Source organism: Dipodomys ordii, unplaced genomic scaffold (genome assembly GCF_000151885.1).
Source record: "Dipodomys ordii isolate 6190 unplaced genomic scaffold, Dord_2.0 Scaffold71, whole genome shotgun sequence".
Lineage (NCBI taxonomy): Eukaryota > Metazoa > Chordata > Mammalia > Rodentia > Heteromyidae > Dipodomys > Dipodomys ordii.
The window spans coordinates 4,131,627-4,145,323 of NW_012267287.1; positions in this window are offsets into that span (position 1 = coordinate 4,131,627).

The window sequence follows — 13,697 nt, forward strand, 5'->3', positions numbered from 1 at the left end:
CCCCCGCGGGCGCGGGAGAGGAGGGGTGCGGGCGACGAGGGGGTGAGGGGGGACTCGTCCCCGAGCTAAAGCCCCCCGGAGGCCTCGGTCAGTCCAGGTCCCCGCCCGTCCCCGTCTTTCCGCCTTCTTGGGAGACTTTTCCCCGTTCCCACCCCTCTTCTCCCTTCGTCCCCCTCCCTCTCTCCTGCGCCCCCTTCTCTCACCCCTCTTATTCCCCCCACACACTTTCCTTGTTTCCTAGACTGCTCATCGACCCCCGTCCCCGTCTACTATCTGTCCCAACAGCAATCTGACGAGATCATTTCTAAGAAATTACTTTTATGTGTGTGTGTGTTTAAAATGAAAACACGGCGTGGTTATGTGTCCTGGTGGAGAGACGGGGCTGCCTTTTTATGAGGCCGTCCTTTCCTTCCTATTTTAATCCTCAGATGGGGGGGGCGAGGTGAACCCCTGGGCCTGTGTCTCCACCCCAGCGCAGGGCTGAAGTTTGTCCAAGGAAACCCCCCCTGCTCCTAGGACGCACGGAGAGGTGATACGGATGAGGACCTAACCCAATCATAAAGTGTGCCCCCCGACCCCAGGCTGTCCTTGGGAGCGGTCCCCCCGACTGATACCCGGTAGGGCGCAGGGCGGCCTCCCCTCTGGATCCTTTGGAGAGACCACGAATCGAACTAAAACCAACGAGAGACGCGGGCCGACCACGGATCTGGCCTTCCCGTGACCTCGGACACCGGGTCTGCGGAAACAATAACATTTCTCCACCTCCAGGCCGCTGTGCCCGGGACGGAGAAGGCCCGTTCGGGGCGGGCTGGGGTGGGGGTAGGTGAGAGACAGAGAGAGGGGGGCCGGATAGGGGTTCCTCGCGGTGGAAGCCCGGGGCTGAATATGAGCAACTTTGGGGTCGCCAATTTCGGAAGAAAAGTGGCCCTATGCGTTTTCTTGCTGTTTAACAGAAGAGGCAAAATGAGTGGGGTGTGGGAGGAGAACGAGGGGTGGGGGGAAGACGTAAGATCTGTGCGCACTGTGTGTGTGTGGAGGGGGGGGAAGCGATCGTTTTCTCGGCCTCCTCTTTTATGGCCTCTTATCCCCGGGCCCAGGCCGTCGGTTCCCGGGGAGCTAGGGGAGGAGGTGATTGGCGGCTCACTGGCCCGGCCATTGATGACTGCGGAGTTCTAATCTCCAGGAAACACAAGGGGTTGCTGTGGCCATTTAGGGGTAATTATCCGAGCGCGTAGGGACAGCGAATTCCCTCGCCTTTTAACAGGGCTCCATAAAAAAAGAAAAAAGAAAAAAAAGCTGTAGATTAGGGGCGACCAGATTAGGGAAAATGAATTACTGGAGCAGGAACTTTATTACCCCGGCCGGCGGCCGGCGGCCGGCGGCGGCCCAGGTCTGGAGGGAGGAGGGGTCGGGCTGAGATGGCAGCCCCACGTCTGCCCGCAGGCTCCCCGAGAAATCTAAGGCCTTGAGGGGGGGCGGGTTCGGTAATATTCGCCTCTGGGAACGTTACGCCGCCTCCCCGCTTTGCCTGCGGACTCGGGCCCTGCTGGAAGCTATGCTTTTGGGGTGTCCTCCCCTTCGCCCCCGAGGCGGGCCCCGTGCGCACCGAGAGAAGGCCAGGCTAGCCCATTTCAAAGCCCCGCGAGGCTGCAGGCCCAACGCCCCGCAGCCCCGGGGCCGCGGCCGGCTTCTCCCACCGGCCGTTCTAAGGGAACCCTCTCCAGGCTAACCACTCCACCGGCCAGGCTCGTTTCCCGCCCCCCCCCCCGCCCCGACCCTGGGCGTTGTGGTTGAAAGAGGAGAAGAAGGAGGCCGAGGGCCCCCGGGGCGCTTTTTCAGGCCCACATTTTAAGGGCGAGCTCCGTCGTTCTCGGCAGGGACGTTTCTCTGGTCCCATCCTGGGTGCTCAGACTCGGTGTTTCGGAGTCTCGGGTCATTTCAGCATTGGACGCAGCTAAGCGTGTTCTCTCAAAAAGGGCACGTCGGCCCCCCAAACCCAAACAGGCTGCGAGCGCGCCCGCAGGCCACCTTCCCCGACCGCCTTGGAACCCGCCAGTTACACAGTCCATGCTTTAGGGCCTGGGGAGGCTCGAACCGCAAGAGTGGAGCCGCGCCACGTCCCAAGGCGGCTCCCGCCGAACGCGTCCCGGAGCGCGGGCTGGGCCCGGCCGGGCCGGGGGCCGCGCGGCCGGGGAAAGGCCGCGTCGCTAATTGCGGGGATAAACAATCTGTCACGACCCCTCGGCGCGCCTCCTAGGCAGACGAGGATGTTGTTTTTAGGCGCCAGCGGCGGCCGGATCAAAGGCTGCCGCCGGCTCCCGGGCCCTTGAAGTCTCGCCCCGTGCCTCCCGGGAGCAAACCGCCCGCGCCCTGGGTCCTGCGCTCCGCAGCCGGCCCCGCGGCTTCCCCAGCCCGGTGCGCAGCCCCACGATGTGGGTTCAGGTTCGGTGTGTGTGTGTGTGTTCACTCCACCGCCGTCTCCGTCCCCGCGCGTCGGCCTCGTGGCAGGCCAAGAGAGAACGGTGGCCGCGCCAAAGCGGTCAGGCCGGTCCGTGGGCACAGCGCGCGCCGGGAGGGCGCACCGATCCGCCTCCCTCCCCGGGATCCCCAGGCTAAGGCGCCCCGAGAGACATAGAGAGAGCGAACCTCGGTCCCCGGGGTGCGCGGGACGCGCCCGCAGGCGGGAAGGCGCGCGGGGCGGCGTTCTTGGAGTTGGCTTTCACCCGGCCTCGGCCGGGAAACCGGTCGCTGGGTGGGTGGGTTCGGCCCCGGGGGCTGGCAGCGCAGGTTTATCTTGTCCACAGCGCAGACCCCGAGGCTTCGCCCCCACCCCTGCATTTATGTCTCCCCGAGGCCGGCTTGGAGCCGCGGAGAAAGCGGGCGGTAATTCATGCCGGGCCGGGGCAGTGCTGGCCCGCGGCTGATAAAGCTGGGGACTGGCGCTGCGCGGCGTCCGCCCGCCCTCCCCTCCCCCTCCCGCGCCCGAAAGCCTTCCCGCGGCCTCCACAAAGCGCCGGGACCCGCGTCCACTTCCCGGGGCGTCAGTGGGGGGACTCCCTCACCCCCACCCCAAAAAATCACATGAAACACCCACGATCGTTTTTAGGGGCGTGTGAGGCAGCGGCGGGGAGGAGATGGGTGATGGGATTGCTAGGGATTTTCCTCCGCGTGCAAAGATGAACTTTCGTTGGAGGAACCCCCATCTTGAAGGCTGCTGTCCCCCCCAGCAGTGCCCAGGGGCCGGCCTGCGCCTCTCCAGCGTTCGTGGTCGCCTCGGTGGGTTTTCGTTCCGTCCCCCCTCCCTCTCCCCCCACCCCCACCAAAGCGTTCCGTGGCCTCGGCCCAGGAATCTCGCATCCATTTTCTTAAAATGCGCGGCTCAGTGGGACCCCCGGCAATTAGCGAGCCCCGAACAGTCCTCTTTAATAGAATGAATGTGTAATGAAAACCGATTACCCGGAACGATTTATTTTGGTGGGAATTCACCAATCACCGGGAGGGCCTCGGAGGGTGGGGGTGGGGGGAGAGGTATTTTGCTCGGGGTGGGGGCGGGGTGGACGGGCAGACAACCCCTCGGGCCCGCGCCCCGCCAACCTGCCGCGCGCGCCGAACTCGTCGCCTATGGAGTCAGAGGCTGGGAACCAAGTTGGGTGGGGGGAAGTGGACGGGGAGGCCTCTAATCCCCCCCAGGGGTTCCGTGGCTTTCCAGCAATCAACAACACCCCAAGGAGGTCGGAACTCCAGGGGTTCACCCCGCGGGGCGCGAGCACAAGCACCCCTCCCCCCCCCCGCTGACCTGGGGCCTGGGCAGAAAGGATGTCGGTGGTGCCTTTCCCTAACGCATCTCCCAAGTTAAAAAACAAAAGTGAATTCTTCTTATATCACAGTGTGAGCCTCTGGCTAAGTCCGGCGCCGAGTACGGGGGCTGATCGCGCCCTGCGCCCGCCCCGCGCCCGCCCCGCGCCCTGCCCGAGGACCCCACCGCCAGTCGGTCCCGCGTCTCGGGCCCGTCCCGCCCTCCCGGTGTCTTTACATTTAGAGGTGGGGGGGAGGAGCGAAGGGGGGGGACAGGATCCGAGGAAGAGAGAAAGAGAGCCTCCCCCTCAAGTGGCCCAAATTAATGCGCTCGGGACACGAGGGTGCGCTTGCGGAAGATGAAAGCGAGGCCGGCCGGCTCCTCCCAGAGCTCTATAATTATAGATAATATATCCCATTTCAAAGCAATTAGACCAATCAGGCGTAACGAACCACTTTGCTGCCGACGAATAACAAAGGCGCACGGTTATTTAAGCCTGGAGATGTCAAGCAGACCCCGAGGCTCCAGGGGCCGAGCAAACGTCTCCCACTGCGGCTCTGCTCTGCTCACCCCGGGCCGGGCCGGCCCTCCGTCAGTCCCCCTCCCCGTCCCCCCACCCCCGACCCCGGCAGGCCTACTGGGGCCCCCACTCGGGTCCCGCTGGACCAGAAGGGCAGGGTTAGGAGGAAAGTAGGTAGAGAACTGACTTACTGACTTACTGGGTGTCAGGCCTCTGGTCCGAGGTTTCTGGAACTTTCGACTCTGAGATACATATTATTATCTGATTCCCCTCTACCCACACACACACCCCGGCCCCAGAAGAGAGGACACAATCAGAGAGGTTAATTGTCTTGCTGAAGGTCACACCGCTAGTTAGTGGTGGCGCCAGGATCTGGATGCTGGTGCCCAAAATTTACTTTTTCCGCTTCCAGAAGCAGTTTATCTCAGGGCATTTTTCAAAGACCGAAATGCACTAAAAATGCGTCGGATGCTTGCGGTGGGGGAGGCAAGCCTTTCCCCAGCCCCACCCCAAGCCCAGAAACCCAGTCTCAAGTCCAGAGGTTGCAGTCCTCTTATCTACCTCGTTGTAGATAAGAGCGGGACCAGAAGCCCCCAGGAATTCATCAGATTCCAGAATCCCGGATGGGCCAGGGAAGAAAAGCTGTCCCCAAAGGCAGCGACTTGCCAGCGCCTCTGTCTGTGCGCTTTCGAATGGATAAAGACCACAGGAGCGGCTCTGGAGGGAGGGGTTTCCAGGCTCAGCAGCCCTGGGAAAAGAGGCAAGGAGGGAGAGAGAGGATAGGAGAGAGAGAGAGAGAGAGAGAGAGAGAGAGAGAGAGAGAGAGAGAGAGAGAGCACCATAGTCCTCCCCCAGAGCTTGTATTGCCTGAAATGGGAGTGAGTAGGATTTTGAGAAAGGCCCAAAGTGAAGCTGGGAAGCTAGGGACACACTGGAGTGGCAGGGGACAGGGGCCAAGGGACGACAGGGGAGGGGGGCAGGGGCCAGGGAAGGCCCTGGAAGCCTCTCACAGGCTGTCTGCTTGATGCTCCAGCTCTCAGATCATACTGGCACCCCCCCATTCTCCAGACCCGCGGTCTGTCTCTGCCTGTGTGCGCTCTGAGTGCCCCCCATTCTCCCGACCCTCGCTCTGTCTCTGCCTGAGTGCGCTCTGAGTGCCCCCCCCATTCTCCTGACCCTCGCTCTGTCTCTGCCTGAGTGCTCTGAGTGGACCTCACCGCCTGCTCTACACCCCCCCCCCGTATCTCTTTGGTCTTTGTTCTTCTCCCCAGATCTCCAGATCTCCCTGTGTCTTTCCCTATTTTTCCATTTTGTTCACTAAACTTTTCTTGTCTGTCTTAGTCCCTGCCCCAAGATTCAGTCTGAATCACTCTCCTCAATCACTTAGTAGCTAATGTGACTCCAGTCAGTTTTGTTTTGTTTTTTTTCCTCCCTGGTAGCAGTGGGTGATGAGTGGAGCAATGGCTGCACCTTTGGGACGGGATCAGCAGACCACAACCTTTTCTCTACCGTGCCATAATGCCCCCAACTACTATTTCCTCCCCAGAGGAATGCATGTGTACCTTCCTGTAGGGTCCTCAGAAGGGTACAGCAAGAGAGAAGTAAAAGCCACAGCAGTAGGGCATGATCATTTACAGCCCCACAATCCCAGCAGCCCAGGATGGCAATGGCTGTCATGAGGTCAGCCGGAGGATGTTCGAAGGACAGCAAGTAATGGGGCCACCCGGCACAGGTACCCAGGCTAGACTTCAAGTGTCCCCCCCCCCTCCAGTGCAGGCCCCCAGGCTAGACCTCGACCAGATCCCTGCTCTGCCTTTCAGGTCGGCTGCCCACTCTCCAGCCTCTTACTGTAACCCTGCAGACTTGAAGGTGTCCAGGAAAGACAGTGACCAGACTAGACCCTGTACCCCGACTGGGCCTGTACCACCCTTGAGCTTGGATTTGAGCACAAACCGGAAGTGATCACACAGGAAGTAAGCTGGAAATATTCATGCCGCCTCAAACCCACCTAACTGTGTAGAGCAGAGGGGACAGTCCAGGAGGCCGCGTGTAGGCAGCATGCACTCAATCAGTGCTCCCTGTCAGAAAATCACTAGGGAACTAGAGAGAAAGTCGGGGAGGTGGAGAATCTATGACCCAGGGGCCCAAGTGACCGGGGGCAGTGTGGAGACTGATTCTCTCCTCAGACCTGGCCTCCTCCCAGATGGCACACCTCTTGTTTACCATCTCCCACCCCTAACTTGGGGGGAGGGGCAGTTCTCACCCCTGAGGAATGTGGGAAGTGTAGTGTGGCCCCTTTTTGCCATCCCATCAGCCTTAGAAGTAAGTGGCCAAGACCCAGTTGCAGGAAGAACGGGGTGGGGGGAGGCAAGAATAATAACTCTCTCTCCAGTACAACAAGAAATTTGGGGTAACACCATGTCCTTCAGAAAGGGAGACTGGGCCCTGAACAGGAGTCATTTTCCCTGGTCTCTGAGCAAGACACTGGCAGAACCGGTGTCAAAGTATATGCTCTCTAGCCTGCAATCAGGACTCACCTACATCCTCAGAACATCCAAGAAACCCGGGCCATCCCATGGTTTCTTTCAACCAGCTCCACCCGTGCCCAGTGGCTTGTATATTTGTGACCTCTCAAGAGGGTTGACCCATGAGGGGGGGTCGGGGTGCACATGGCTGGGAGATGCGCTAGCAGGCTGAGAGGGCCTGTGGCCTGGCTTCAGGGGCATTGGTCCTTCTCAGAGCTAGGAAGGGCCTGGAGAAAATTCCCTTCACTGAGCAACTGCTAATGGTTAGGGCTTCAGAGGCACTGTCCCTGCTCATTCTGCCAGCAGTCCTCGAGGTCCAGAGGTCCTCTTTCTGGTGAGAAAAGGGAAAGGTCGGAAGTTGGAGCTGGGATCAGGAAACAGCAAGCGTTGGGGCACGTTCCCTTGCTGTGCGCACTCTGGGGAGGATCCTCTTTGAGCCTCCTCCTGGGTAAGTGGGCCCTGGCGTCTGTTCTGTTCTCCTTTCCCTCCTATAGAGAGCGGTTCTGGCTCCAGAAGGCAGAAGCTGCAGGGACTTGTCCAATCCAGTGGTTTGGGGGTGCAGGTGGACAGAACAGGTCTAGCCATGTGTGTCTTCAGGAAGGGGCGTGGTTCCCCAGGAGCCCAGCCTCCTGTAGAGCTCCGCCCTGAGTGTGGGCATGGCTATTACAAATAACCCCTACCCCCTTGGTGGGCGTGGTTAACAGCCCCACCCCACCCCATACTTGAGATCTGCTCAGCCTCCAGTCTCAGAACACTACAACCTGGGCAAGTGACTGCAAATGCAGTACTTGGTCTTCAGTTGTGGGGTCAGTCTGCTTGGCTGATGTACTGAGCCCATCCGTCTCCCTCCCTGGGGCTGTGTGAGATGGAGGTGAGTTCCAGGAACTCTGAAAGGTGAGGAGCTAAATACCAGAATCCTAAATAATTCCAATCTAACACAGTACTGCAAGCACAACTTTGAGCTCTTCATGTATCTTAACTCTTTTAATCTTGACAGTTACTATTTTTATCCTTAGTTTACACATGAGGAAATAGATCAATAGTTTACCCTAGCCAGGCACTGGTGACTCATGTCTATAATCCAACCAAAGCCAGAGAACAAAACTTGAGGTCAAGGGTGAGGACACAACCTATTAGAATGTTAGTCAGATAGCCATCTATCCAACCATCTATCATCCATCCATCCATCCGTCCATCTATCTACCCACCCATCCATCCATCCATCCACCCATCCATCCATCCATCCATCTGTGCATCCATGCATCCATCTATCACCCATCCATACATCCTTCTGTCCATCCATCCATCCATCCACCACCCATCCATCTGTGTATCTATCCATCCATCAACCATCCACCCACCCATCCATCATCCATCCATCATCTACCCATCCATCACCCATCCATCCACCCATCCATCTATTCATCCATCCATCCATCCATCCATCTATCCATCCATCCACCCATCCATCCATCCATCTATCCATCCATCCATCCATCCATCCATCCATCCATCCATCCATCCATCCATCCATCCATCCAGGGTAGCCTCAAACTCAAAGTCCTCCTGCTTCATTTTCCTGCTTCATCTTTTTAACTCATTGAGTGTGCCATCATGGCGGCCCACATATTTCTTGATCAACCTTCTAAAAAGAAAGTCCCCACTTTCTTGTTCTACCTCCTTGGTTTTCTGTCTTCTTTGAACTTGAAGATGAGTTCTAGAACCAACTGCTCTACACCTCTCAGAAGGTTCTCCTGCCCACTAAATGTGCCTCCCAGATCTGCTTCTCTGTGGAGAGAGAAGGGCAGGCTGTGGGGAGCAGGTCAAGTGGCCTGGGAACATCCTCAACTTCCCTCTTCTGACTTCTAGGGAGGCCAGGGAGAGGGAGTTAACTGTGCTTGCTCACAGAGGTGGCTTGCCCCTCCCAATGTGGGGGTGCTCCAACCCACTTTGAGTTCACTGTCCCAGCGGACCACCCCACGTGGAGGAGACTTTCCACCCCAGGAGATCCCCTACCTGATCAAATGGTGGAATGCTTGGCCACAGTCCAATTAAGTGAAAATCGATCCGGCCTTATCAGGTTCAAGTGTGCGTCCCTGGGGTGTTCCCGCGGTGGCCCTGGACAGTCCCTGTCCGTTTGATTTTCCTGCTCAGACACACTTGTTTAAACAAACCCCTGGTGCCTTCAGTAACCTGAGCCAGCCTGGGGCATGATTGCCAGGTAAGGGGCCATGGCTCAGATGCAGGCCTGGGGCCGCAGGATGACAGACCCAGTGAGCAGGGCCGCCATTAGAATGCTGAGATTCTCCGAGGTTCTGTTTTGTTTTGTAGTGGCTGCAAACCTTGGCTCCACCTCTTTCATCTTGTGGACTGGGACAAGTTAGACATTCTAGGGATGAGGATCAAATGACTAAAATCTGTTCTCAAGTTCTCCAAGCTGGAAGGCCCAGCAGCTATGGAGGGTTGAGCAGCCTGCGGGGTGTTCACTGCACTGCTGTACTGATTCAGAGGGGAAGCGAGTCCACGGTGGACAAATGTCTTAGACTGGCAGCTTCTCAGCCCAGCCTTGTGGCCCCAACACCAGTCCACCATGCCCCGTGAAGGTTCCCAGCTCAGATCAGCTGCTGTGCACAGTGAATAAGCAAACTCCTCTTCCTAGTTCCAGGGCCTGTGGGGCCCTCCCTTAATTATACCCAGTCACTGATTCCTTCCCCTCCCCCGCCAAAGCTGGCTCTACCCCGCAGCAGTTCTGGGCTCCCTTCTGCCTACCTCAGGATGCCAGCAGTGGCTGCTCCCTGTGCCCCAAATTACCTTCCCTCAACTATCTTTCTGATTCCTCAGTTCCCTCCTGGTCTCTGCTCTGATGTTACCATCTGGAAGGACTTCCCCCATCCTGCTTATCTTTCTCTGCATTCACCCCTCTCCACCCAGCATTTTATTACCTTGGTTTATTTGTTTATCTTCTGTTTTCCCTGCAAGAGCAGTCTTCTAGGGACTGGTGGTCTGACCAGCTCAGGGCTGTCTCCCCATCCAGCACCGAGCATATAGCCCAAGAAAAAGGCAATAAAAATAGTATGTGTGTGTGTGTGTGTGTGTGTGTGTGTGTGTGTGTGTGTGTGTGTTTAGGGGCAATGCAAAACCAAGGCAATGAGACTAGATGCTTAATCATGGTACACGCCAATACTGGGGCTTGAACTCAGGGCCTGAGCGATGTCCTTTAGATTTTTTGTTATCTGCCACTTGAGCCCCAGCTTCACCTCCAGCTGTTTTGCTGGTTAAGTGGAGATAAGAGTCTCACAGACTTTCCTGCCTGGGCTGGCTTTGAACTGCAGTCCTTAGATCTTAGCTTCCTGAGTAGCCAGGATCTCAGAGGTGAGCTGCCAATGCCTGGCTGGGTGTTTTCATCTCAAAAGAAAAATCTGGAAGGCTGATTTGGACTGACCTTTAGGCTTTTCTCTCCTGATACAAAGGAGACAGTGGGAAGGGAAAGAGATAGGCTGGGTGCTGATTTGGGGTCTGTATCCCTGCACACCCAGCCGTGGGTGAACAGCCAGAGCTAGGAGGGCTCTGCTCTGTTTGCTTCTGGTTTGTGGGAGCATGGATGACAATGGATGAAGCTTTCCAGCCCCTCCTGTGTGCGGGCTGCTCCTGCCTCCTGGTCTCCCTGGTCTCCATCTGCAGGAGGGAACGTGCGGAGGGAGAGGAGGGACTTGCCGGAGACCACGCAGCCTCTGGAGGTCCAGGGTCTCTGTCACTTTGGGGAAGAGACTGCAGAAGGGAAAGGAACCCCCATTTTTTCTTTTGCCTCTTTGGCCCTGGATCTGTCCCTACCCAGCAGCCCAAACCCACGGACAGAGCTGAGTCCCAAGCCAGGTCAGAGAGGAAAGGAGCACACAGGAGAAGAGGCCATCTCCCTCCATCCGGGGCCTGCACAGGCCTCATGAGTGTGAGCTTCAGCCTCCTGCCTGCCAGGAAGCCTACTGCTGGGTACCATCGACTGGACATGGGGGCCTTGCTGACAGACTGGGGCTTCCCAGGGAGGACCCAAAGTCAAAGTCGGACCGTGGAATGCATGATCCTGCCTGTCATGCGTCATGCTTCCTCTCGGAGTCTTGTTGCTGTGTCCCCTGACTTCAGCACCGTGGCAGCCCTGTTGTTTGTCTTCATCCAGGTCCCTTGGGACGTTATGTGCTCGTTGGCCTATTAATGGGTGTCTCAAAGTCCCACCAACTAGATGGCTGGAGACAATAGGAACCGTATGCCACGCTATGTAGGCTGGATGTCTGGAACCAGGATGCTGGCAGGGCCAGGCTCACCCTGAGGCCCCACCCTGACTCCCTCCTTGCCTTTCCTGACTTCTGCATCCCTTGGCTTGTAGCCGCAGCAGAGCAGCCTCTGCAAGGGTCTCCATGGTGCTCCCCCGTGTCTCATGTCAGCTTCTCTGTCTGCACCTCTATCTTCTGGTAAGGAGGTGACACGAGTCACATTGGATGAAGGGCCTTCTTACTCTAGTGTGACCTCATCTGGATGACTTCTGCAGGAACCCCATTTCCAGTTAAGGTTGCATCCGCCGAGAGCACAGGTTAGCATTCAACCTGCATTTTCAGGGGAATACATACACCCAGCTCAGGCCACACGTGTCTCCTTTTCTCTAGAGAGCTCTATGGTATGGCCGGATACCAGGCTGCAGTCAGCCAGGCCCAAGGCCAAGGAGGTAATGGGCACTGCTGCTCTCCCCATTTCCTGAAGGTGAACCAGCATGCTTGCTTCCCTCAGCCAAGACATCAACGGATCTTGCACCCTTGTTGACTAACACCGTCATCTCTATGTTACAGAGGAGGCAACTGAAGTCTAGAAAAGTTCATTAGCAAAGCTTGGATCTGAAGCCTGTGGTGGGAGGGAGCAGGTAGAGGTCAGGCAGGGTAGGGCGGGGCGGTAGGCGGGCAGTCCAGGCCCTGCCGACTCCCCTCACGGATGGCGGTTGGCGTTATGCCTGTGAACTGCCTGTTGCCTGGGAGCCGATTAAGATGTCACAGAAGATTATGATGTCAGGTGCAGGAGTCACGCTCCAGGAGGTGACTCCTGGGCCTGGAGGGAGGTTACCCCGGCAACAAAGACGGGGCATCCATAATGATCAGGAGCACAGCCTGCTGGGAAGGGCATGGAGTCCACAGTTTGTTCTAGATACCAAATCTGGCTGGGTGACTTTGAGGGGGGGATAGGGGGCAGAGGGAGGGGAAGGGGGACAAACACCTGCCCGTTGTTCTGAGCACCCTGATCCTTAGCAACAGGACGGAGAGAACCCTGTCAGCTCTGTGTGGATTGAATGGGGGCAGTCAGAGAAAGCCCTACCTCTGCCAGTGTCTGCCAAATGCCAGTCCCCAGGGATCCCCGGGTAGGCGAGAGTTCTGGAGCCAGGCTCGGGCACCGGCGCGCTTGCCCAGAGGTGGCGAGGGAAAGATGCCAAGTCTGGGGCGGCAGAGAAGGCAGGCCTGCCTGAGATGAGGGCCCGTTGGCAGCCCTCTGTGTGCCAGCCCGCAGGAAGCTCTGTGGCTCTTCGTCCACCATCCAGGCACCGCTGGCCCGGGGTGGGCACTGCCTGTGCTGGCTGAGCATCTTAGGGGACATGCAGCGTGCAGGCAGATAATTGAAAAGATTACCCGGAGACGAGGCTCGTGGAAGGCTGATTTACGGTGTGTCATCCCTACTTCAGGGAGTTTATTAGAAATTGAAGAATGGCTTACCAGCTTGGGGTGACGTGTAACCTCCAGGCATCATGCAACCCCCCCCCAGCTCCCTGGGTGTCGGTGCTTGGTGTGACCCAAGCCCCTCCACCTCCTCCACCCCGTCCTCTGCTCTCCTCCCCTCAGCCCTCCCCTCCTGCGGGAGGGGCAGAGGAAGCTGGCTTGTCCCAGGAGTGGTGAGTCAGGGGACAGTGAAGTCATGAAGGAGGGGCCCAGGGTAGCATGAGCGGCTTCGTAAGAAGACACGTGACCCAGCGGCGTGCCCCGGCCCCCGTGGGACTCGTGCGCCACATGCTACAATGCACTTCTGGGATATCAGATGCCAGTGCCATGCCTCCAGAACCATGAGCCAACACAAGCTGAATTCTTCTCAACTCACCCAGTTTTGGGTATTTCGTTATAGCCACAGACAATGGATTAAGACAGGGAGCCCCTGGCTGGGGAAGGGATGTTCGCAGTGGGCAGGTTATGAGAGTGTGGACCGTGTCTTGCAATCCTGGCTCTCCTCTGAGCCTGCTCCAAAGCCCTTCTTCCTAAGACCCCCTTCCTCCTGCTCTTCCTTTCTGGTGCCTCCCTCTGTGCCCACCTGGCAGTGGAGTTGCTCTGCTCACATTGCCACGCAGTGTTTTCTGTTTCCTCCTGTAAGGGCAGAGGGCGAATTTCCCCTGTACTCTCTGGCAGTGGGCCTAATGTGTGAAGATGGGTAGTGAGGAGATGGGGGAGGAGTGGCAGGTACTGGCCACCAGGAAGATCAGTTGGGGACTGGTGTCTCAACCACTGAAGTCTCAATACTCATGCATCCGATGTGTAGCAGCTGTGTGTCTTTGGGCAAATGACTTCACCCCTCTGAGCCTCCCTCACTTTTCTTAGAGTGACAGTAACACCCAGCTGGTAGGACCAGCAGCCATTGCAGGTGCCCCGTGCTTGGACTATTGAGTCATGAGCTATGGAGGTAAGGACAGCCATCTGCTGTAGCCAACCCTCCAGAGGTTTGAATGCATGTGGTGGTAGTTTGGACATCAAAAGTCCCCAAAGACCCATGTGGTAAAGGCTGGGTCCCCGGGTGGTGCCTCGGGAAGTGGGCCTGGTGGGAGGTCTTCAGGTCATTGGCA